Source organism: Theropithecus gelada, chromosome 2 (genome assembly GCF_003255815.1).
Source record: "Theropithecus gelada isolate Dixy chromosome 2, Tgel_1.0, whole genome shotgun sequence".
NCBI classification, from domain to species: Eukaryota; Metazoa; Chordata; class Mammalia; order Primates; family Cercopithecidae; genus Theropithecus; species Theropithecus gelada.
In genome coordinates, this window is record NC_037669.1 from 133,923,039 (window position 1) to 133,950,097 (window position 27,059).

At 36.7% G+C, this 27,059-nt stretch overlaps 1 protein-coding gene across 4 annotated transcripts in view; it reads right to left on the bottom strand.

Annotated features, from left to right (window-relative positions):
- The window catches only part of RSRC1 (arginine and serine rich coiled-coil 1), a 421,306-nt gene that overhangs the window by 383,148 nt on the left and 11,099 nt on the right, over positions 1-27,059 (bottom strand). The gene's annotated exons all lie outside the window — the stretch shown is intronic.

The window sequence follows — 27,059 nt, forward strand, 5'->3', positions numbered from 1 at the left end:
TTTCCTTATGAAGGCTCCTGTGTCACTTTATTTATTATAGTAAATAAATCTGTATGCTTCTCTCTTGTTAATCTGTCTTTTGTTATAGGGGCCTCCACCATGCACCTAGCAATGGATGAGAAAAAGATATTTTTTCTCCCCTACACAATCAAAGGATAAATATAAGGTATATGGGCAATATCAAGTAAAACACTCATAAGGAATATATAATTTAGTTAGAGATGTACATACATAAACTCACTGAAGTAATGGCAAATATGACTGGTACAGGTTATGAAGTTACCAGGAATTTAAATTCCTGGACTGAAAATTTAGGGTTTAAAAAAAGTCCTTTACCACAGATAATTTGAGTAGCACTGCTAGACTACATAAACAGAATTAGTATGATTCCCTACATAGCCAGATTATAATATGAGAATTTATCCTACTGTTCAACTAAAAATATGCTTCTAAAACATACACTTTTGAATTTGGAAAAAAAATTTGAACAAGCCAACAATGTAGCAGGAAACTGGGATACCATTCAGGAAATAGTTTTTAAATTTGTTTTGGGAGGCTGATTATTGTATATGATTTAACCACATGGAAAAATAATCTATTTTCTGTTTTCTTCTAGGTTACAAAGAAATGAAAACTGCTACTTTGAGGTCAAAGATAAATTTAAAGTTAGGTTTTTTGAAAAATAAAAAAAAAGAAAATTTATTAAAGATATGGAACATAGATTTCCCGAAGTATGACGATGGCTTAAATGTGGATATAGGTAAATGAAAAAACATGAGTTGGTCAGAAAATGAGTACCAAAACATCAAATTAATGATGGGATTGTAGTCCCAGCTACTCAGGAGGCTGAGCTGAGAGGATCAATTTAGCCCAGGAGTTCAAGGTTGCAGTGAGCTGTAACTGCACCACTGCATTCGAGCCTGGGTGACAGAGCAAGACCCTGTCTCACACCTGGAAAAAAATAATAATGGCATTGTGTGATATAAGAAAATTTCCTTTTGGTGGGAAGAGATATACAGTGAAGTCCTTATTTGTAAAATAACACAGTGTCCCATTTGGCTTTGAAATACTTCAGCCAAAAAAAAAAAAAAAGGCAGAAAAGCAGAAGGAAAAGGAAGAAGATGGAGAGGGAGGGGGAGGTAGTAGCACTACCAGCAGCAGCAGCAGCAGCAGCAGCCATGGGGAAAATCTTGGTAACTGTTCAACCTAGGTACTATGTATACATTGTTCTCCTTCTCTTGAGTATGTTTGAAATTTTCTTAATAAAAAAGCCAATCTACTTAGCTAGAAATATTTCTATTTCTGAAAGAAATGAAGATGTTTATTCTACTTAAAACTTTACCCTTACAATTTAAAAATAAAATCTATGTATTTGGTGTCTTTTGACGGACTTTACAAAGCACCAGTAAAGGGAAACACTAAAAAGTACTTTTAAAAAGAATACCAGGAAACAATATAGAGGATGTTCAAAGTGTAACACCACCAACTCAGTCATATTTTTAGCTTTTTCTACAGCTAATAATAATAAAAGCCAACATAGTAGCAGACATGTACCATTAATGATTACTAGAACCTTTGGCATTGCCCATATGAAGTTTAATTCCCCAAAGTTGTCAGTTATAGCTTGGTAATATCCTCTTGGTTGGATATTGCTTGAAGATATAGAAGGCTTTTCTACCAGGTTCCTTCCTGCTTTATTAACCATAACTCAGGGTTTGTTTTTTGTTTTTGTTTTTCATTTCCTCTCAGAGTTCAGAGATCATGACTGCTAAAAAATTTGGAGAATACTATGTTAGTAACATAACAATAACTATTGCCTAAAAAAAATTTTATAAGCTATTGATTTATTGATAGACACAAACCTAGTCATATACAATCCTTGATTTCTAAGAATTTAAACAATTGAGTAAAAAATGAATTCAAAATACTTTTCATTTAAAAAAAAAAGTAATGTCCCTACTATTTAACTTTGATATACATATTCTTGAAGTGGCATTAAAAGAACCACACCATGCTATCTCCTGGGGGAAAACAAATACTTAAGGTGGGATATTCAATCTATTACTTTTTCAGATAGTACCATTTCCTTCGATCTTTTCTTTAAAAGGGGAAAGGTCGTCTCTGATCAGTGATTTTAAAGCCTGGATGAATCCCTTTCAAAGATTTTATCTCACAACCTAAAAGTATATTATTAATATTTTTCTGAAGGTTCCCTCCAAGATTTCAAACAATCAACCAGGATTTTAGAAACTAATATCCTGGGAATCAGTGTTAGACTTGAACTGGTCTAGCATATCCCTGACGATGCACACAACTCTTCTTCTGGAGGTAGAGATAATCAAACAAAGGTTAGACTTTCAAAAAGCCTCCTTAACAAAGATCTCAAGTAGATTACTTTTTAAAATACCTGTATTGGAAATGTAGAAGTCAATCATTCATTCAATCTACTGAATCTACTATTAAGATTTACTGAAATTCAATATTAGGTACCACCATGCTAGGACCGGATGATACAAAATTAGTAAGACTTGATCGCTGCCTTAAGGGAAGCTTAAGACAAGTGAGGGAGAGAGAGGAGCTTGAAAAACTGGCATTGTCTTCATTCCTCCAAATGTCATTGTTGAAATATAATCCCCAGTGTTGGAAGTGGGGCCTGGTGGGAGGTGTTTGGGTCATTGGGGTGGATCCCTCATGAAGAGCATGGTGCTGTCCTCAAGACAGTGAGTTATATGGAGATCTGGTTTGTTTAAAAGGGTGTGGCACTTTTCCCACTCTCTCTTGCTCCCACTCTCACCATGTGATGTGCTGGCTCCCCCTTCGCCTTTCACCATGATTGTAAACTTCCTGAGGCCCTCACCAGAAGCAGGTGTTGGCACTCTGCATCATATCTACCCTGCAGAACTGTGAGCCAACTAAACCAAACCTCTTTTCTCTATACTACTCAGTCTCAGGTATTCCTTTTTAAGTGATGCAAGAATGGACTAACCATTGGTACGAAAAATAAACTACTCCAAAAGTACTCCACAATGAACCATTCCAAGATGGCTACAGGATCAACCCACTTAATATTTTTATAAGTTATCTAGAACAAGAAACAATACTGAAATGTTCCAATATGAAGATGACGAGAAATGTCAGTACTAACAAAGATCAACAGTTAGAAAAACTAGGGAGATATATATAAAGAAAAAAATCTACAACGAAGGTAAGCATAATATAATAGATTTAATGGATAATAAAACTTTCAAACTATGAGGATTAAGTTCTTATAAATCCACATGGTAGGAGAAATCTTAGATAACGAACTCATAACCTAATTTTTTAATGAGATTGCAAGACAACCTATAATGGCTCACAAATGCTTTATATTCCCTAAAATGAAATACAGAGAACAAAGAAGACACTAAATAGCTACCAATGGCATTTCTCTACCCTAAACTGGTAAAAAGCTACACTCTTAAGTAGTATTAGAAGTTAAGATGAAATAGGTAAATACATGGGGCTAAAATAAGAAGGAAAGGATGTAGTTAGTTACTGGGAAGGACCTGCCATCTCCCTTAGCTCATAGATATTTATACCTGCATAGTCATTTAAGTTTAATTCTAAAAGCTGCCTGAATATTTCTGACATTAGTATAAAAATGTCCTTAATCAGGAGGTCCATGGAGTTTTAGGACTTCTGTGAATCCTGTTAAAGAACATGCAAAATTATGCATGTAAATACATGAAATTTTATGTAAAGAGGATCCATGCTTCTCATCAGATTCACCCTTTGACATCACACTTTATACCTGATGTGACCCAAGAAAGGATAAGAATCAACCACAAACCAGATTTTCCTGCCATGAGTCAAAAAACCTGGAATTTTCTCCATCCTTTGGATAAAGTGTGGAATTGAAGCTGTGGACTTCTTTTGAAAGTCTCTTTACACTTCATTATTGGCTGTAATAATTCATTCACACCTCATCTGAAGGTCCATTCTTAGACTCTGCTTATACATTTTCTCAAAATAGAGACTTTAAAAACACATCCATACCTATTAATTTCTACAAAAGCTTTGATTTTTAAAAAACACTTGAGGCAAAATGTTAGTTACCAGTTTTATAAATTAATAAAAATGCTTCCTGATACTACAGCTCTCTGGTATTTAGCCTGAGAGCTTTGCTTCCATAGTCAATATTCCTCAAGCTTGATTATGGGAGAGTCATTTTAAATCCTCTCTAGCAGGAAGAGTCTTTTCCTTTATGTAACACTACTAGACATTTACCTGGGCAGTAATATCTCTAACAGCATAAACAATGTTTCTTTTTAATCTTTTCTTGCCCAATATCATAAAGGCTACAAATACCACATGGTAGTACACATAGCACAATGATAAGATATAATACATTTTCATGATACTTAGCATATATGTGACCAATCACCTAAGAGGAAACTGGCAGAAGAACAAAGGTAGAAACAAGTGACTCATATGTCCAACAGAATTTCTGAAAAACATATACAGTACAGAAGTAAATCTACATTAGATCTGAATTTCAAATAAGGCAAACTCATAAATGAGAAGGGATTATTATACTCATAAAATAAAAGAGCTCTGGAAAGAGATCTGGGAGTCATTATATACCGTTTCCTGAAGAGTAACATGTCCAATGTGCTGTTACAGTCAGAAAGGCCAACGGTAATAGTGGCCATTAGCAGAGTGCATATCAGAAACAGAAAACAAAATACTACCTAAGTCTATTTTATATAAAACAATCTCTTAACAAGAGCCTGACAATCCATGTAAGTGAAAAGAAAATTTTTAGACAGGCAAGGGCTGGGGGCCTCCCATATGAAAGTGAACTATAAAACTTTTAAATCTACAGCCTGAAAATAATGCTGAAAGGTAACTGGCTCAAAATGCACAGATTCCAAAGGCAACAGGTAGTGATAGAGGGTGAATATAGATTATTTCACAAAAAACAGAACCAATGAAAACCCCAAAATCTCTAGTTTGGAGAAGAATATAATTTATAGAGTAGAGAATGCTAATAGGTTATTTTGCAACTTCTTGTCACAATAATCCTGTGAGGAAAAAATTTACCATGTATTTCAACATAAATCTTTGGAAGAAAGATTAGAATGCAAAATGTCCTTCCCGTATTTAATTTTTAAAAAAAGACTAACTGGATTCAGGCCCAGCACGGTGGCTCACGCCTGTAAATCCAAGCACTTCGGGAGGCCAAGGCGGGCAGATTACTTGAGATCAGAAGTTCAAGACCAGCCTGGCCAACATGGGGAAACCCCTGTCTCTACTAAAAATACAAAAATTAGCCAGGTGTGGTGGCACACGCCTGTAATCTCAGCTACTTGGAAGACTGAGAAAAGAGAATCACTTGAGCCTGGGAGGCAGAGGTTGCAGTGAGCCGAGATCATGCTACTGCACTCCAGTCTGGGTGACAGTGCGAGATTCCATCTTAAAAAAAAAAAAAAAAGGGGGGCGGAGCAAGATGGCCGAATAGGAGCAGCTCCAGTCTTCAACTCCCAGCGCCAGCGACACAGAAGACCGGTGATTTCGGCATTTTCAACTGAGGTACTGGGTTCATCTCACTGGGGAGTGCCGGACGATCGGTACTGGTCAGCTGCTGCAGCCCGACCAGCGAGAGCTGAAGCAGGGCGAGGCATTGCCTCACCTGAGAAGCGCAAGGGGGAAGGGAATCCCTTTTCCTAGCCAGGGGAACTGAGACACACAACACCTGGAGAATCGGGTAACTCCCACCCCAATACTGCGCTTTGAGCAAACAGGCACACCAGGAGATCATATCCCACACCTGGCCGGGAGGGTCCCACACCCACGGAGCCTCCCTCATTGCTATTACAGCAGTCTGTGATCTACCAGCAAGGCAGCAGCGAGGCTGGGGGAGGGGCGCCCGCCATTGCTGAGGCTTAAGTAGGTAAACAAAGCTGCTGGGAAGCTCGAACTGGGTGGAGCTCACAGCAGCTCAAGGAAACCTGCCTGTCTCTGTAGACTCCACCTCTGGGGGCAGGGCACAGAAAACAATAACAAAGCAGCAGACACCTCTGCAGACACAAACGACTCTGTCTGACAGCTTTGAAGAGAGCAGTGGATCTCCCAACACGGAGGTTGAGATCTGAGAAGGGACAGACTCCCTGCTCAAGCGGGTCCCTGACCCCTGAGTAGCCTAACTGGGAGACATCCCCCACTAGGGGCAGTCTGACACCCCACACCTCACAGGGTGGAGTACACCCCTGAGAGGAAGCTTCCAAAGCAAGAATCAGACAGGTACACTTGCTGTTCAGAAATATTCTATCTTCTGCAGCCTCTGCTGCTGTTACCCAGGCAAACAGGGTCTGGAGTGGACCTCAAGCAATCTCCAACAGACCTACAGCTGAGGGTCCTGACTGTTAGAAGGAAAACTATCAAACAGGAAGGACACCTACACCAAAACCCCATCAGTACATCACCATCATCAAAGACCAGAGGCAGATAAAACCACAAAGATGGGGAAAAAGCAGGGCAGAAAAGCTGGAAATTCAAAAAACAAGAGCGCATCTCCCCCGGCAAAGGAGCGCAGCTCATCGCCAGCAACGGATCAAAGCTGGACGGAGAATGACTTTGACGAGATGAGAGAAGAAGGCTTCAGTCCATCAAATTTCTCAGAGCTAAAGGAGGAATTACGTACCCAGCGCAAAGAAACTAAAAATCTTGAAAAAAAAGTGGAAGAATTGACGGCTAGACTAATTAATGCAGAGAAGGTCATAAACGAAATGAAAGAGATGAAAACCATGACACGAGAAATACGTGACAAATGCACAAGCTTCAGTAACCGACTCGATCAACTGGAAGAAAGAGTATCAGCGATTGAGGATCAAATGAATGAAATGAAGCGAGAAGAGAAACCAAAAGAAAAAAGAAGAAAAAGAAATGAACAAAGCCTGCAAGAAGTATGGGATTATGTAAAAAGACCAAATCTACGTCTGATTGGGGTGCCTGAAAGTGAGGGGGAAAATGGAACCAAGTTGGAAAACACTCTTCAGGATATCATCCAGGAGAACTTCCCCAACCCAGTAGGGCAGGCCAACATTCAAATCCAGGAAATACAGAGGACGCCACAAAGATACTCCTCGAGAAGAGCAACTCCAAGACACATAATTGCCAGATTCACCAAAGTTGAAATGAAGGAAAAAATCTTAAGGGCAGCCAGAGAGAAAGGTCGGGTTACCCACAAAGGGAAGCCCATCAGACTCACAGCAGATCTCTCGGCAGAAACTCTCCAAGCCAGAAGAGAGTGGGGGCCAATATTCAACATTCTTAAAGAAAAGAATTTTAAACCCAGAATTTCATATCCAGCCAAACTAAGTTTCATAAGTGAAGGAGAAATAAAATCCTTTACAGATAAGCAAATGCTTAGAGATTTTGTCACCACTAGGCCTGCCTTACAAGAGACCCTGAAGGAAGCACTCAACATGGAAAGGAACAACCGGTACCAGCCATCTCAAAAACATGCCAAAATGTAAAGACCATCGAGGCTAGGAAGAAACTGCATCAACTAACGAGCAAAATAACCAGTTAATATCATAATGGCAGGATCAAGTTCACACATAACAATCTTAACCTTAAATGTAAATGGACTAAATGCTCCAATGAAAAGACACAGACTGGCAAACTGGATAAAGAGTCAAGACCCATCAGTCTGCTGTATTCAGGAGACCCATCTCACACACAGAGACATACATAGGCTCAAAATAAAGGGATGGAGGAAGATTTACCAAGCAAATGGAGAACAAAAAAAAGCGGGGGTTGCAATACTAGTCTCTGATAAAACAGACTTTAAACCATCAAAGATCAAAAGAGACAAAGAAGGCCATTACATAATGGTAAAGGGATCAATTCAACAGGAAGAGCTAACTATCCTAAATATATATGCACCCAATACAGGAGCACCCAGATTCATAAAGCAAGTCCTTAGAGACTTACAAAGAGACTTAGACTCCCATACAATAATAATGGGAGACTTCAACACTCCATTGTCAACATTAGACAGATCAACGAGACAGAAAGTTAACAAGGATATCCAGGAATTGAACTCATCTCTGCAGCAAGCAGACCTAATAGACATCTATAGAACTCTCCACCCCAAATCAACAGAATATACATTCTTCTCAGCACCACATCGTACTTATTCCAAAATTGACCACGTAATTGGAAGTAAAGCACTCCTCAGCAAATGTACAAGAACAGAAATTATAACAAACTGTCTCTCAGACCACAGTGCAATCAAACTAGAACTCAGGACTAAGAAACTCAATCAAAACCGCTCAACTACATGGAAACTGAACAACCTGCTCCTGAATGACTACTGGGTACATAACGAAATGAAGGCAGAAATAAAGATGTTCTTTGAAAACAATGAGAACAAAGATACAACATACCAGAATCTCTGGGACACATTTAAAGCAGTGTGTAGAGGGAAATTTATAGCACTAAATGCCCACAAGAGAAAGCAGGAAAGATCTAAAATTGACACTCTAACATCGCAATTAAAAGAACTAGAGAAGCAAGAGCAAACACATTCGAAAGCTAGCAGAAGGCTAGAAATAACTAAGATCAGAGCAGAACTGAAGGAGATAGAGACACAAAAAACCCTCCAAAAAATCAATGAATCCAGGAGTTGGTTTTTTGAAAAGATCAACAAAATTGACAGACCACTAGCAAGACTAATAAAGAAGAAAAGAGAGAAGAATCAAATCGACGCAATTAAAAATGATAAAGGGGATATCACCACCGACCCCACAGAAATACAAACTACCATCAGAGAATACTATAAACACCTCTACGCAAATAAACTGGAAAATCTAGAAGAAATGGATAATTTCCTGGACACTTACACTCTTCCAAGACTAAACCAGGAAGAAGTTGAATCCCTGAATAGACCAATAGCAGGCTCTGAAATCGAGGCAACAATTAATAGCCTACCAACCAAAAAAAGTCCAGGACCAGATGGATTCACAGCTGAATTCTACCAGAGGTACAAGGAGGAGTTGGTACCATTCCTTCTGAAACTATTCCAATCAATAGAAAAAGAGGGAATCCTCCCTAACTCATTTTATGAGGCCAACATCATCCTGATACCAAAGCCTGGCAGAGATACAACAAAAAAAGAGAATTTTAGACCAATATCCCTGATGAACATCGATGCAAAAATCCTCAATAAAATACTGGCAAACCGGATTCAGCAACACATCAAAAAGCTTATCCACCATGATCAAGTGGGCTTCATCCCTGGGATGCAAGGCTGGTTCAACATTCGCAAATCAATAAACATAATCCAGCATATAAACAGAACCAAAGACAAGAACCACATGATTATTTCAATAGATGCAGAGAAGGCTTTTGACAAAATTCAACAGCCCTTCATGCTAAAAACGCTCAATAAATTCGGTATTGATGGAACGTACCTCAAAATAATAAGAGCTATTTATGACAAACCCACAGCCAATATCATACTGAATGAGCAAAAACTGGAAAAATTCCCTTTGAAAACTGGCACAAGACAGGGATGCCCTCTCTCACCACTCCTATTCAACATAGTGTTGGAAGTTCTGGGTAGGGCAATCAGGCAAGAGAAAGAAATCAAGGGTATTCAGTTAGGAAAAGAAGAAGTCAAATTGTCCCTCTTCGCAGATGACATGATTGTATATTTAGAAAACCCCATTGTCTCAGCCCAAAATCTCCTTAAGCTGATAAGCAACTTCAGCAAAGTCTCAGGATACAAAATTAATGTGCAAAAATCACAAGCATTCTTATACACTAGTAACAGACAAACAGAGAGCCAAATCATGAATGAACTTCCATTCACAATTGCTTCAAAGAGAATAAAATACCTAGGAATCCAACTTACAAGGGATGTAAAGGACCTCTTCAAGGAGAACTACAAACCACTGCTCAGTGAAATAAAAGAGGACACAAACAAATGGAAGAACATACCATGCTCATGGATAGGAAGAATCAATATCGTGAAAATGGCCATACTGCCCAAGGTAATTTATAGATTCAATGCCATCCCCATCAAGCTACCAATGAGTTTCTTCACAGAATTGGAAAAAACTGCTTTAAAGTTCATATGGAACCAAAAAAGAGCCCGCATCTCCAAGACAATCCTAAGTCAAAAGAACAAAGCTGGAGGCATCACGCTACCTGACTTCAAACTATACTACAAGGCTACAGTAACCAAAACAGCATGGTACTGGTACCAAAACAGAGATATAGACCAATGGAACAGAACAGAGTCCTCAGAAATAATACCACACATCTACAGCCATCTGATCTTTGACAAACCTGAGAGAAACAAGAAATGGGGAAAGGATTCCCTATTTAATAAATGGTGCTGGGAAAATTGGCTAGCCGTAAGTAGAAAGCTGAAACTGGATCCTTTCCTTACTCCTTATACGAAAATTAATTCAAGATGGATTAGAGACTTAAATGTTAGACCTAATACCATAAAAATCCTAGAGGAAAACCTAGGTAGTACCATTCAGGACATAGGCATGGGCAAAGACTTCATGTCTAAAACACCAAAAGCAACGGCAGCAAAAGCCAAAATTGACAAATGGGATCTCATTAAACTAAAGAGCTTCTGCACAGCAAAAGAAACTACCATCAGAGTGAACAGGCAACCTACAGAATGGGAGAAAATTTTTGCAATCTACTCATCTGACAAAGGGCTAATATCCAGAACCTACAAAGAACTCCAACAAATTTACAAGAAAAAAACAAACAACCCCATCAAAAAGTGGGCAAAGGATATGAATAGACATTTCTCAAAAGAAGACATTCATACAGCCAACAAACACATGAAAAAATGCTCATCATCACTGGCCATCAGAGAAATGCAAATCAAAACCACAATGAGATACCATCTCACACCAGTTAGAATGGCGATCATTAAAAAGTCAGGAAACAACAGGTGCTGGAGAGGATGTGGAGAAATAGGAACACTTTTACACTGTTGGTGGGATTGTAAACTAGTTCAACCATTATGGAAAACAGTATGGCGATTCCTCAAGGATCTAGAACTAGATGTACCATATGACCCAGCCATCCCATTACTGGGGATATACCCAAAGGATTATAAATTATGCTGCTATAAAGACACATGCACACGTATGTTTATTGCAGCACTATTCACAATAGCAAAGACTTGGAATCAACCCAAATGTCCATCAGTGACAGATTGGATTAAGAAAATGTGGCACATATACACCATGGAATACTATGCAGCCATAAAAAAGGATGAGTTTGTGTCCTTTGTAGGGACATGGATGCAGCTGGAATCCATCATTCTTAGCAAACTATCACAAGAACAGAAAACCAAACACCGCATGTTCTCACTCATAGGTGGGAACTGAACAATGAGATCACTTGGACTCGGGAAGGGGAACATCACACACCGGGGCCTATCATGGGGAGGGGGGCGGGGGGAGGGATTGCATTGGGAGTTATACCTGATGTAAATGACGAGTTGATGGGTGCAGCACACCAACAAGGCACAAGTATACATATGTAACAAACCTGCACGTTATGCACATGTACCCTACAACTTACAGTATAATAATAATAAATAAATTTTAAAAAAAATAAAAAAATAAAAAAATAAAAAAATAAAAAAATAAATAAAAAAAAAAAAACTAATTGGATTCAGTAAAAAGCATTGTTAGCTATTAATTTCATGTCTCCGTGAATGCAGTTTACTCTAAGTATTAAACACACACAAGAAGTTACTGAAGTTCACCACCATTAGGAACATACAATTTAATACACAGTTTCATATAGTACCCTTTGTACTTCCTGATGTAGTTGTAGGCTGCTAGCATCCACAAGATAAACATGCTTATTAAAATAAAACTTTTTTTTTTTTTAAGACTAAGTCTTGCTCTGTCGCCCAGGCTGGAGTGCAGTGGCACGATCTCAGCTCATTGCAACCTCCACCTCACAGGTTCAAGCGATTCTCCTGCCCTGCCTTAGCCTCCTGAGTAGCTGGGATTATAGATGCCCACCACCATGCCCAGCTAATTTTTGCATTTTTAGTAGAGATGGGGTTTCACCACGTTGGCCAGGTTGGTCTCGAACTCCTGACCTCAGGTGATCCGCTTGCCTGAGCCTCCCAAAGTGCTGGGATCACAGGTGTGAGCAACTGTGTCCGGCCAAAATCAAATATTCATTCTCAAAAAATTATTGTAAGTACTAGAAGAAAATCTCATCAAATATTACGCAGTGTTTTTAGAAAACAGAACAAATATGATGATCTTTTAAGAGACAGATTTATAAATAGATCTAGACCCTTTCTCACCAAACAATGAGTGAAACATAGACTAAACAAAATGAAAGTAAACAGCATAATTAAGGAATTATTTACTTAAAATCAACACCACCATAAAACACACAAGTTTACCTACTTTTAAACCACTTAAATATTTTAAGTAAATATTATCAATTTTTTGGCAAGATTCTACAGTTCTGCAATTTCATAAGAATGAGCTGGGGAAAATAATTTTAACTTAATGAATTACCCTTTTCCTCCTGCATGCATGATGGAATACAGGAAACATTATTTTCTATAGTTTGTTATAACACAATGATGGAAAAGAATAAGTAAACAAAGATATAGAGAAAAAATAAAAAGGAAATCTTATGACAATAAGTTCATTCAGAGCAGGGACTACATTTAAGTGTTCGCCACATTCAAGGAGCCGCCCAATAAAACTGCTTAGTAGTTAGTTAAATGTAATAGTAGTGCTTATGTCAAGCCACGTTGGTAAACTCTGGGCTGGGCTCTGCCCAGGTAACAAAGCACACCCCACATAGAATTCTCTCAATCTTTCCGTCACTCTGCATAAATGAGGCACAAGAAATAGCAAGAAATTCAGTACTGCCAAAACAAAATCACCTAAACCAGAAGCACATATTAAATGTCTCCAACTTGATACTGTGCTAAATATTGCATAAAGAAGTGCAGTCACTGTCTGGTTATCTATACCAGTAAAGAGGAGCCATGGAAATTCAACATGGACAGATCATCCACTCAGCTGCTTTGGGGTCATGGTCCCTCTCTGCACAACATGGAAACTTAGCTGAAAAACAGAAAAGTAGCTCTAACTTAGCTAAGCAATAAAGGGTACATTCAGTCAATTCAGGAGCCCCCAAATAGAGGTCTCCACAATGTGGTTGCCATCCAAGGTGGAAATCTGGTCCCTAGTTGCATCTGGGCAACAAAGGGCTCCAATGTGAGTCAAGACGTGAAGAACTAAAATGGCACTGCAGTTAAAAAGCTGGGGGAGAAAACGCCTATGAAAAAGTCATCTAGGACTGGGCACAGTGGCTCAAGCCTGTAATCAGCACTTTGGGAGGCTGAGGCAGGAGGATCACGAGGTCAGGAATTTGAGACCAGCCTGGTTAACATGGCGAAACCCCGTCTCCATGAAAAATACAAAAATTAGCCAGGCATGGCGGCAGGTGCCTGTAATCCCAGCTACTCCGGAGGCTGAGGCAGGAGAATCGCTTCAACCCAGGAAGCAGAGGCTGCAGTGAGCCGCGATTGTGCCACTGGACTCCAGCCTGGGCGACAGGTGCAAGACTCCGTCTCAAAAAAAAAAAAAAAAAAAAAAAAAGTCATCTATTTTCTCACTAGACAATAGAGTTCTTCTGCCAACTAAGAATTTCAGTATTCTGAATCTACTAATTTTTGGAAATAAGGTCAACTAATCAATTTTTACAATATTCCTTTTGGCTCTAAACAATGAATTTTGACTTTAAAGCCTTAAAACTGATTTAAAATACCTAAAAACTGCAAGAACATCATCTTAAAGCAAAATAGCAAAAGAATAGTGTTTATATATATATATAAAAAATATATATATTTTTAATTGGCTCAGTATTATAGATCTCCATAAAACCTTTTATTCAATATTAATCACTGAATCTTTTATTCAAAAATTTGTTGATTTCTAAACAATACTTAACAGTTCACTTTTTGCCAAATTCAGATTACATGTTATATTAAAATCCTAATTAAAGCAACTTGACTGAGAAGTAGAAAGTGAGGGGAGGGGACAGTACCCAATTTTTTAAATGAGCTTACTAATTCAATTGGTTTAATCATCAAAAATCCATATGTTTTGCATGTCAATGTAAAAGCGCTGCTCATTCCAGTCGAGGAAATAATGAAAATAAATAGTGACCTGAATAAAAGTTAACTGCATGCATGGTTAGACCCATGGTCTGGGCTTCTTTATTTTGGATACATTTTATTAAAATGGACTACCTCAGGTAAATGAAAGAATGATAGAAACACACATTTATTTAACAGTGTCCTTACAAGAACAGATTTTTAGGACTTGAATTGATAACCTCTTGTACTTATATGTGTGACCCATTTTACAAACTCAGCTTATTATCTCAAGCAAATGGCTCACTTTCAGACTACCTGTCCAAGAACAATGTTGCCCAGTTTTGCTCGTCCATAATTTTCTCATTTTCTCTATTGATCCTGCATGATCTCCACACCCATTGAAAAACTGGAGGGGGAAAAGAAAAAAAAGAAACAACACTGTGCAAAAAGAAAAGCCATAAAGTCACCACACACTGAAGGGAACCATTTCTGCCTGCATTACTTGCTCACCTTATCTTCTCTAGTCTTAGCTTCCTCACCTTAAAGAAATAGTATAAAATAACCTTTTAGCCCTAAAAATTCTGTACCTCTATAAGACCTCACAGCCACCTCTGAAAGCTATAAATCAGATAAACAAAAACTCACATACAAAAAGCATTTTCAATACAAATACACAACAGAATAAGAATTTAGCTCAGTGCAAACGAGCTCTGCAGGGAAGCAAGTAGAAGCTTACCAAGTAAGTAATAGCATCAATATAATTGTTCAGATGCTTTTAGTGGATTTAATTATAACTCTTTTAGAGCACGGTAACATGGCAAAATAGTAGGTACATCTAATTAGTTTAAAAAAAAAAAACTTAAAAATGATATTTTAAAATAATTTAAATAATATACATTATGAAACATATCATGTAATTTAGAATCAAATTAGAACTAGAATGAGTATAATACTTTATAGATGAAGATACTGAGACTCAGGCTGATTCAGAGCTCTTTCCATGCTATCTCTAATTTGTCTTTAATGCCACCTCCTGTAATTTAAAATTAGTTTCTACATGGTAGAAATGAAAATTAAGTGGGGAGTGATTATGATCAAGCTTACAGCTCAATCTATGAGTTGAAAATGAGTAAGAGCGTGCATATCCATGTTTCCTTGACAAAGTAGGCTCTGCTTTACCATGCAATCCTGGGTTATAAGCTATAAGTACTGTGTATAATGGGAGAAAATATCTATGTCCAGATGAACAGAGAAGGCCCTCCAACGAAATGTCTTTTTTTTTTTTTTTTGAAACAGTTTCGTGCTTGTTGCCCAAGCTGGAGTGCAATGGCATGATCTTGGCTCACCACAACCTCCGCCTCCCAGCTTCAAGTGATTCTCCTGCCTCAGCCTCAGTAGCTGGGATTACAGGTACCTGCCACCACACCTGGCTAATTTTGTGTTTTTAGTAGAGATGGGGTTTCTCCAAGTTGGTCGGGCTGATCTCGAACTCTCAGGTGATCGGCCCGCCTCAGCCTCCCAAAGTGCTGGGATTACAGGTGTGAGCCACCACACCCAGCCTAAGGAAATATCTTTTAAGTAAAGACCTAAAAGATTAATTAGAGATCATGAGTGGGAGAAAAGTACATTTTGAGCAAAGGCAACCAACCACATGTCCAAGGGTCCTTAGACGGGAAAAGAAAACTGTTTAAACACTACAAGTATGACTAGCATTGGAAAGATGTGATTAAAAAGGCAGGAAGGAGTCAGATCACAAAGGGACTTGAAGCCTTGTCAACGTTTTGGGTTTTATTTTAAACCACTGAAATAAAGGAGGTCCTATCAGATTTGCATTTTGCATTGCATTTTGGCTACCATGTAAAGAAAAAAATGGGAGGGAAAACTCCAGGAAAAAAAAAAAAAAAAATTAAAAATTTACACTACAGGCCAGGCGCGGCGGCTCATGCCTATAATCCCAGCACTTTGGGAGGTCAAGGCGGGCAGATCACTTGAGGTCAGGAGATCAAGACCAGCCTGGCCAACATGGTGAAACCCCATCTCTACTAAAAAATAGCTGGGTGTGGTGGTACATGCCTGTAATCCCAGCTACTTGGGAGGCTGAGGCAGGAGAATCACTTGAACCCAGGAGATGAAGGTTGTAGTGAGCTGAGGTCACGCCACTGCACTCTAGCCTGGGTGACAAAGCAAGATTCTGTCTCAAAAAAAAAAAAAAATACACCATAATTTGGAAATGACTATTTTTCTTCTGCTAATATTCAAAACATATTCTGAGCCTCACAAAACAACATGTGGCAGTAAACAGCACAGTTAAGAACTTACACTAAGTTCAAATATTATGTTATTTAGCTGGTACAGTATTTTGGTTCATCAAATATTGAGGTGATAAACCAAAAATAACAACTTTTATGTAATTAAATTAGTTTTAAGGAATTTAGGGGTATTATGCACATTTACCAGAATCTTTATTAAAAGCTAGAAAAAAATTATCAATAATCACTACTGATGTAAGTCACCTGGGTAAATATTTCACAGTGCTTCATTTCAAATGTTTTACACACTTAACAAAAATTGTGCTATAGTGTTAAGTACTTAAGATGACAAGACACTACATAAAAATCAAATATTATGGTTACAATTATGTGACAACTCCACATCTCTTTGTCTCTCATAGACTATATAATTAAAAGTTAATTGAATACCTTTCCAAAGAACCTCTTTTTCTGCCAGTGTTAGATATAGAACTCTTAGAGTGAGAGAGCAAAAGAAAGTTCTTCCTAGTTACACATTGCCAAGGACAAAAGTCAGACTAATCAAAAGATTCCCACCAAGAACTCCGTGACATCAACTAACATTTCACTGATAAATTCCGCAAAAGAATATTCAGTATATATAGCCTTGATCTTTGTGAAATGGCTCATCTGGCAGGGATCTTTCATTTGCCATTCAAAATGACTAATCTAAAGGATGCAAACGATGCCATGAAGATTTTTCACTTCAAGTTAACAATGTAATTTTCTAAGTCAAAACCAACTGATAGTAAAACACTATTTACACAGGTTTAGTCTCTGAATACTATTACTGTATAAAAGCACGTTATAAAGGTAGATGATCTTTGAAATAATCTAAAAGAAAAAAATGTGTTTAATTTACTAGTTAGGATGCTTATAAATACATGGCATAATAATTAGCTAGGAAAAAACGAAGCTAAAACTACTTTAAATGATAAATAATCATTAAAGAGTCTTCAGTCATAGGTTATAATATTCTTCTCCCATAAATATTTACATAATTTCATCCCTACCATCCTAGTAAAGTATTATGCTCTAATAAGAACTATCCTAATCTTCACTCAGCAATATTTTCAGGCTATCATTATTCTCATTTCCTTGAATAATATCCATACTCCAGGGCCATTTTCTTTCTCATATTCAATATCATGCATGCTTGTATCAAGGTTCCTTTCTTCATATCCTGTCACAGTATCAATCACTGCCTCCTGTCCACTCAATCCACTTTTGATTTATCAGCCGCCGTCTTTCTGGACTCCATAACTCGACCCAAACCATTTTAACAAGACATTGACAAATAGCACCCAGAATCACTTCAACCTGTTCCACTTAGTAAACTAAGAAACAGTAACTGTGACATCTCTGCATAAGTATTCCATTCTATTCCCCAGACTGATGTATATTAATGAGAAGATGGTATTTGAAATGCTTCTTCCACATCAGCATCTAATATGATCAAATTAGGAAATGGGATGATTTATTAAATTTTGTAGAGCTGAAATATTTCTTTATATCGCTATATGTGTGGTTTCAGAAAGTGAGCTGTTGCTTTCAATTTTTCTACTGAAGATATGCCTGCATTTCACAGACGAATTATTGTCTTTAAAAAGATTGCAAGAAGGCAAAATGTTATTAAGCAAATGCTCAGTAAAACAAACTAAATCTGTTTTAAAATTCCTAATTTAATGTAAATCTTGGTTGTTTCACTGAAATTCAGTTTGTGATCTTATTTAGTCATATTTGCATCATACTGTCTTGCTGTAGGACAGTTTTAAATTTATAGCATTACCAAGCAGCTTCACTTCTTGACTTTCAAGATATGTCCTCAATAAAATAAATAATTGCTCTCTAAGCACATATTTTATTCTCATTTTCAGATACAAGACAAAATAAAGATCAATAGGTTAATAAAAGAATAAAATAAAAATAGAAAATCAACTGTATCATTTCTATAATTTTCATAATTAGATATTAAAATGTTTTCATTAAAGTGATCCCCAATTTAAAATTCAATAACTGTTTTAGGCATAGTTTAAACTTTAAACAATAAATTAGTTTTTCATATTACATTTGGATATGAAAGGGACATTCAATACATTCACAATAAAAATGAGTTAGAATAAATGTAACATTCATATTTTCCTTAAAGAAATTCTCTTCTTACTTCATCTTCTATTTTCTAGATATCCGTTCATTCCAGAAGTCAAAGTCTACGCTTATCTCAAAACTAGAGGATTTTCAAGAACACAACTACATTTAAGTCTATTTCTAGGCTGATCCCAACACACTGGGCCTATATACTCAATAATTTTCTAATAGAGTTGCCAAAGATTTCTTCCTGTTCACGGACAAATTGAAGGATTACCAATAAATGAATTCTGAAGGGGATCTGACTTTGTTCATTGATTAGAAAATAGCTGTAAAATTTAATAGTGCAATGCAATAATTGTAATATTTGAGAAAAGGAAAAACTACAAAAACAAGGAAAGGATAACTCATCCAGTATAAAATTAATTGTGATTCTCAGATATTTACTACTTAGATGTTATGTGAATAGGGATCACGTGGTCACTGTCACAAGAAAGGAATAGCAATCTTGCAATTTTAAAGAGGCAAACCTAATTTTTAAGTTCAAAACACTCAGCATTTTTCAAGTTAAGAATAACATAAAGAATACTACATTGTTAAAATGTAGTCCAATCTTTCTACCCAATAATTGAGAAAAGGGTACCAGAAAAATATCATCAGACATGCTGTCCTTTGTTCCTCAGATAAAAGCATGAAGAAATGATAATTAAGCCTTTTTTAAAAGTCTGTTAAACCACTAAAATATGATAAAAGAGAAATAAATTCACAAGTATGTTCTACTATGTAATACAAAGAAATAATAATTAAAATGATTTCTTGGCCGGGCAGGGTGGCAGATACCTGTAACCCCTGCATTTCATGAGGCCAAGGCAGGGGGATCGCTTGAGCTCAGGAATTTGAGACCAGCCTGGGCAACATGGTGAAACCGCAACTCCACAAAAACTACAAAAATTAGTTGCGTGTGGTGATGTGCACCTGTAGTCCCAGCTACTCAGGAGGTTGAGATAGGAGGATCCCTTGAGTGAAGAAGGTAGAGGCTACAGTTAGCCAAGATTGCACCACTGCACTCCAGCCCGGGTGACAGAGCAACACTCTGTCTCAAATGAATAAATAAAATAAAATAAAATGACTTCTTACGAAAACAATAGCATTTATGCTGGCCTTTACAATGTATAATGTATATTATTTTACTAGGTAAGTGCATTTTCTAAAATTATATTACTTTTTCAAATTAATAAATATCTGTTACTTGTTCTACTTCTAATACATTATTAACAAAAATTTTCCTAATTTTCTCTAATATATAATAATTGATCTCTTCCCTAACACCCTTTACACTTGTAGTCTACAGGTGTACAGTTTCAAGAAATCATCTGAGGCAACAATTACCTCATGTCATATTCGCAAAATGTCTTCAATTTGACGTCTTGAATCAAAAGCAAAGTACACCACTATGAAAGAAAAAATATTCATGCAAAAGAACCCGGAGAGTAAAGAGCAACAGGAAATATCTGTCTGGGAGTACCAAGTTCATGAGTATATCTGTCACTTCAAATCCCTCAATGCCACCCACACACAATGGGTGTTTTGGATATGGTACAAAATGAACACATCCACATTACTTCAATTCCACATTAGGCAATAAAATGAAAATCACGCTGACCAGGGGTCTTCAGTACACAGAAATGACTAACAAAGTCAGACAAAAAATCAAGAGATAAGTGACAACACAAAAAGATGAAAATGTATTCAAAAATAAACCATAATCATCCCACTAAAGAAAAAGATTTTAACAAAAACCAACAGTGATTGCTACTAAAAATTCCCAGCAAATAAGAAATATGGTGGTATTCTTCTTCAGTTGTATAAAAGGCAACCACAAGAAACTTACAGTTAACATATATTTAAAAGCCAAAGACTGAATACTTTCCTCCTAAGATAGGAAAAAAGGCAAGTTTGCCCACGCTCATCACTTTTCTTCAGCATAGTAGAACCTAGACACTGCAATGACCCGAGAAAACTACAGAAATAGCAAACAATTCTAACAAGATGTAAGACTCATTTTTCAGGTAATTAATTGTCTTCATGGAAAATCTTAAGCTATCTTGAAAATATCTTCTATGACTAATAAGAGTAGAAAGGTTACAGGATACAAACTAAACATATAAAATACGTAAAATATAAAAGGTACAAAACATTACATGTACAAAATTACTCATATTTCTATATACACTAATCCAAAAATCCAAAATACTCCAAACTCTGAAACTTTCTGAGTGCCAAAATGATGCCGTAAGTGGAAAACCCGTATCTGATACCTTTGCTTTCTGATGGTTTAATGTACACAAACTTTGTCTCATACACAAAATAATTTAAAATACTGTTTAAAATTATTCAGGCTATATGTATAAGGTATATATGAAACATAAATTTTGTGTTTAGATGTGGGTGTTATCCCTAAGATATCTCATTATGTATATGTAAATATTACAAAATCTGAAAAAATCCAAAATCCAAAACACTTTAGGTCCCGAGTATTTCAGATAAGGAATATTCAACCTGTACTCAACAAATAATTGGAAAATAAAATGTTAAAATAATTCCATTTTCAATAGTGTCAAAAAATATGGAAATAAATTTAATAAAATATGTACGCTATAGACTGAATGTTTGTGTCCTCAAAAATTCATATGCTGAAACCCTACTGACCAATGTGATGGTATTTGAAGATGGGTCTGGTGGGAGGTAATTAGGTCATGAGAGTGGAGCCCTTGTGATAGGTAGGATTCATAGCCTTCTGAGAAGAGATAAGAGAAAATTTGCTTCCTCTCTATGCTCTCCAAAATGTAACATGGGACACAAGAAGAAGACAGCCATCTGTCAACCTAAAAGAGGGACCTCACCAGAACTAGACCATGCTGTCACCCTTATCTCTAACCTCCCAGGCTCCAGAACTGTAAGAAATTTATGTCACACAATATCTTGTCACAGGTGCCCTGTCTGTGACAATGTGTAAAACCACTATAATGAAAACTACATAATACTGTTTGAGAAACTAAAGAAAAGCAAAATAAATGGAGAGATACAACATGTTCACAAATTGAAACATTCTATGATGTCAATACTCCTAGTCTACTGATTCGATAAACACCCAATCAAAATTCCAGCACGCTTTTGACAAAATTGTCAAGTTGATTCTAAAATTTATATGAAATGTAAACAATAACATCTAACTTTAAGACTTACTGTAGAACCAAAGTAATCAAAATCGTGTAAGACTAGTATAAAAACAGACAAAGGAATGGAACCAAATAAACAATCCAGAAACAGAGTCACATTCATACAGTTAGTTGGTTTTCGACAGAGGTACCAAGACTACTCAGTAAGAAAATAGACCAGCCAGGCGCGGTGGCTCAGGTTTGTAATTCCAGCACTTTGGGAGGCCAAGGCGGGCGGATCACTTGAGGTCAGGAGTTCAAGACCAACCTGGCCAACATGGTGAAAGCCCATCTCTCCTAAAATTACAAAAATTAGCTGGGCGTGGTGGTAGGCACCTGTAATGCCAGCTACTCAGGAGGCTGAGGCACAAGAATCGCTTGAACCCAGGAGACAGAGGTTGCAGTGAGCTGAGAATTGTGCCACTGCACTCTAGCCTCAGCGACAGAGAGAGACTCGGTCGGAAGGAAGGAAGGAAGGAAGGAAGGAAGGAAGGAAGGAAGGAAGGAAGGAAGGAAGGAAGGAAGGAAATGGTGCTAGATCTCCATATGAAGAAAATAATTGAACCTAACCCCCTATCTCATACGATACACAAAAATTAATCTGAATCATCAGGCAAACCCCAAAGTAACTGCTATAGAAGAAAACCACTGAGAGATGCTAAAGCTAGTAAGTGAAAGGTTGAGGAGAAGCACAGAATATTTATAGTTAGAAAATATCTCTTCCAAGATATCAACTACAAAAGGAAAGATAGTAACTTTACAGGCGAAACCTGGCACCCTACATGATCAAGGTTAACACCACTAACTACATGATCAAGGTTAACACCACTATGACATAGCAGTATCACACACCCCTTGATATGATGCAATAAGAAGTACACGATGTCATTTCTCTTGTATTCTTGCCAAAAAAGCATAGCTCACTCTAATCATGAGAAAACATCACACAAACTCAGGTTGAGGGACAAACTACAAAATAAACGCCATTATTCCTCAAAAGTGTCAAAGTCATGAAAGACAAACATAGACTCATCTTTGGATGAAGAAGTCTCATAGACTGGAGGAGACTAAGAAGAGATTAACAACGAAATGCAATATAGAATCCTGGATTGGATCCTGGAGCAGAAAAAGAATGTTATGAGAAAACTGATAAGATTTATAGCCGAGTTACTAGAACTGTATCAATGTTAAAGTCCTGCTTTTGATTATTGTACCAGGTGAGGTGATATGAGGGGTATAAGGAAATTCTGTATTATTTTTTGCAGCTTTTCTGTTAGTCTAAAATTAGTTTAAAATAAAGGTTAGAAAAAGCCTGTAAGAAACAAAAAAAAAGTTTACTTGAGAATGACGATGGCAGGATGGCAGAATAGGATATCCCAGCCCTCATTCCCCAAGAAAGACACTGATAAAACAATAATATACAAACCAAAATACCTGTATAGAACTTCAAAAAACAGTTAAGAAGTTGCAGTACTCCAGGTGAGCTCAAAGCCAAGTACAGCCTCACTGAAATAAGTAAGAACCATTTTACTTTACCTGATTCTCTCTAAGGTCAGCAAACCTCAGTTCAGCTCATGGCTTTTGGGGTAACGGATTGGGGAAAATAGAAGCATGGAACATAAGTCCAACATTCTGACTTTTCTGAGGGCCACCCAAGGGATGGGTTTCTGTCTTGCCTGGAGCACTAATGGAAACAGCATAGGTTAAATATCTGTGTGCCAACAAAAGCAAAAGAGAACAGAAACAGATGCTGTGGCACCAGAGGGCCAGCAGTACCAAAGACAGAGACTGGGATGACTCAGGACGATCGGGAAAAGTCATCCAACTTATTTCTTCATCAGAAGTGAGAGAGAAGAGTGAAGTACATGCTTCAAATATTCCAGCATTTTGGAGAGCTACCAGAGGGAATGGTATCTCTCACCTGCTAAAGAGTGCTGATGAGGAAGCTGGCGTACATTGAAAAAAGCTAATTGGTGAAGGACGTTCCCTGTAAGAAGCCAGTCCATAAAGACTAGGAAAGGCAGCTGTTTTTTAAAACTGCATAAAACTCAGCCAAAAAAAAAAAAAAAAAAAAAAATCACAAGGCAGTCAAAGAAAGAAGGAAACCTAGCCCAATCCAAGGAACCAAATAAATTGCCAGAAACCAATCTCAAAGAAACTGAGATCTGTAAATTACCTGACAAATAAATGAAAATAGTTGTCTTAAAGCTCAATGATCCAAAAAAGAACACAGATGCACAACTAAACGAAGTCAAGAGAACAAAGTAAAAACAAAAACAAGACTATCAATGAAGAGAAATTACATTAAAAAAAGCAAAAATGCTAACGCTGAAGAATACAATAACTGAATTGAAAAATTCACTAGAGAGGTTCAATAGCAAATGTAGTCAAGCAGAAGAACAAAATCAGAAAACACAAAGAAAGGTCAATTTAAAATTATTGAGTTAGGGAAGCAAAAGGAAAAAGAATAAAGAAAAGTGAAGGAAAAGTGTCTAAGGGACTATAAGACATCATAAAACAGACCAATATACATATTATGGGAGTTACAGAAGAAGATAGAGAAAAAAACAGGGAGTTTATTGTGGAGTTACAGAAGAAGAAACGGAAATGAACAGAGAGTTTATTTGAAGACATAATGGCCAAAAATTTCCCAAATCTGAGAAAGCAAATAGGCACCCAAATTTAAGAAGTTCAAATGATTTCATCCTTTCACTTCAAGGGTGAAGTAAAAGAGGCCCACACAGACACATTATAATCAAATTAACAAAAGTTAAAGGCAAAGAGAGAATCTTGAAAGCAGCAAAAGTAAGTTGTCATATACAAGGGAGCTTTCATAAGATTTCAGCAATTTCACAGTGGAAACATTACAAGCCAGAAAGGAATCGGGTGATATATTCAAAGTGCTGAAAGAAAAAAAAACCCCGTCAATCAAGAATACTATATCCAGCAAAACTGTTCTATAAGAACAAGAGACAAATTAAATCTTTCCCAGATAAACAGAAGCTAAGGGAGTTCTTCACTACCAGACGTGCCTTACAAGAAATACTAAGAGGAGTCTTGCAAGTGGAAATGAAACGACACTAGACAGCAACACAAAAGTACATGAAAACATAAAGCTCACTGGTAAAGGTAATTATATACACAAGTAAGGAGTACGGTAACACTGTAATGGTGGTATGTAAAACATTTTTAATTCAGATATAGAATTGAAAATATGACAGCATAAAAAATAGCAGTAACTATAAACTATATTAATGGACACAACAAGATGTAAACTATGATATCAATAACATAAAATAGAAGTGGAGAAATATACAATAGTATCTCTGTATACAATCAAAGGTTATTACCAACTTAAAATAGATAATGTTTTGTGTAAGCCTCATGGCAACCACAAAGAAAATACCTACAGAACATACACAAAATAAAATGAGAACAAAAATCAAAGCATGTCAATACAAAAATCAACAAAACAAAAAGGAAGGCAGCAGGAGACATGAGAGACAAAACAGCTATAAGGCGGAAAACAATTAACAAAATGGCAATAGTAAGTCCTTCCCCATCAGTAATTACTGTAAATGTAACTGGATTAAACTCTCCAAACAAAACACAGATTAGCTGAATGAATTTTTCAAAACACACAATCATACACACAAGATACAATTACAGTATATGTTGTTTACAAAAGATGTGCCTTAGACGTAAAGACACACATATACTGAAAAAGATGATCCATACAAATGGTACCAAAAAAGAGCAGAAGTGGCCATACTTATATAAGACAAAATAGACTTTAAGTCAAAGACTGTCACAAGAAAAAAAGATAATTATATAACGATAAATGGGTCATTATTCTGGAATATATAACAATTATAAATATCTATATGCACCTAACGCTAGAGCACCCAAATATATAAAGAAAACATTGCCAAAATGGAAGGGAGAAATATTTAGTAACATTGTAATAGTAGGACATTTCAATACTCCACTTTCAATAATGGATAGAAAAATAAGACATAAGGTAAGAGGACTTGAACAACACCACAGATGAATTAGACCTAACATACATACACAGAACACTTCACACAACAGTAGCAAAATATGCATTCTTCTCAAGTGTACATGTAACATTCTCCAGTATAGATTTCATGTTAGGCCACAAAACAACTCTTAATAAATTTAATAAGACCAAAACCATAGCAAGTATCTTTTCGAAACATAAAGAAATGAAACTAGACATCAACAGCAGCAGAAAAATCAGAAAATCCACAAATATGCAGAAATTAAACTACACACTCTTGAACAACCAAATACATCAAAGAAGAAATCATAAGAGAAATTAGAAAATATCTTTAGACAAATGAAAACACAAACATACATAGTAAAACTTAAAAGAAACAGCAAAAGCAATACTGAGGAAAGTTTTAGCATGAACACCTACATTTAGGAAAAAAAGAAGTCTCACATCAATCTAACTTTATACTTCAGCGAATAAATAAATAAAGAACAAATTAAACCAAAATTTATCCAAATAAAGAAAATAAAAATGATTAGAGAAAAAATAAATAAAATAGAGAATAGAAAAGCAGAAAAACTTTAGAAAAAAAATCAACAAAACTAAGAGTTTTTTGAAAAACAACAACAAAATTAACAAGTACTTACTTGGATTAAGAAAAACTGAGGGCAGGCAAGGTAGATCATGCCTATAATGCCAGCACTTTGGGAGGATACGGTGGGAGGACCAGTTGACACCAGGAGTTGGAGACTAGCCTGGGCAATATGGTAAGATTGACTTCTACAAAACATATTTTAAAAAGTCAGCCAGGCCTAGTGGTGTATGCTTGTAGTTCTAGCCACTTAGGAGACTGAGGCGAGAAGATTATTGACCCCAGGAGTTTGAGGCTGCAGTGAGCTGACTGCACCAACACGCCCACGCCTGGGTGACAGCATAACACCTCATTTCCATAAAAAAAAGAAAAAGAAAAATTGCCAGAAGCCTAAATTACCAAGAAGTCTACCTAAAATCAGAAATGAAATAGCAGACATTACAACTGACGCCACAAAAATCGAAAGGATTATAAACTACTAAGAATGCTAATAAACTGGATAACCTAGAAGAAGTGGATAAATTCCTAGAAACATACCACCTACCAAGACTAAATCATGAAGGAAGAGAAAATCTTAACAGACCTATAAATAATAAGGAGATTGAATCGGTAAGCAAAAACCTTCTAACAAAGAAAAGCCCAGGAGCAGATAGCTTCATTGCATAATTCCACCAAACATTTAAAAAGAAAT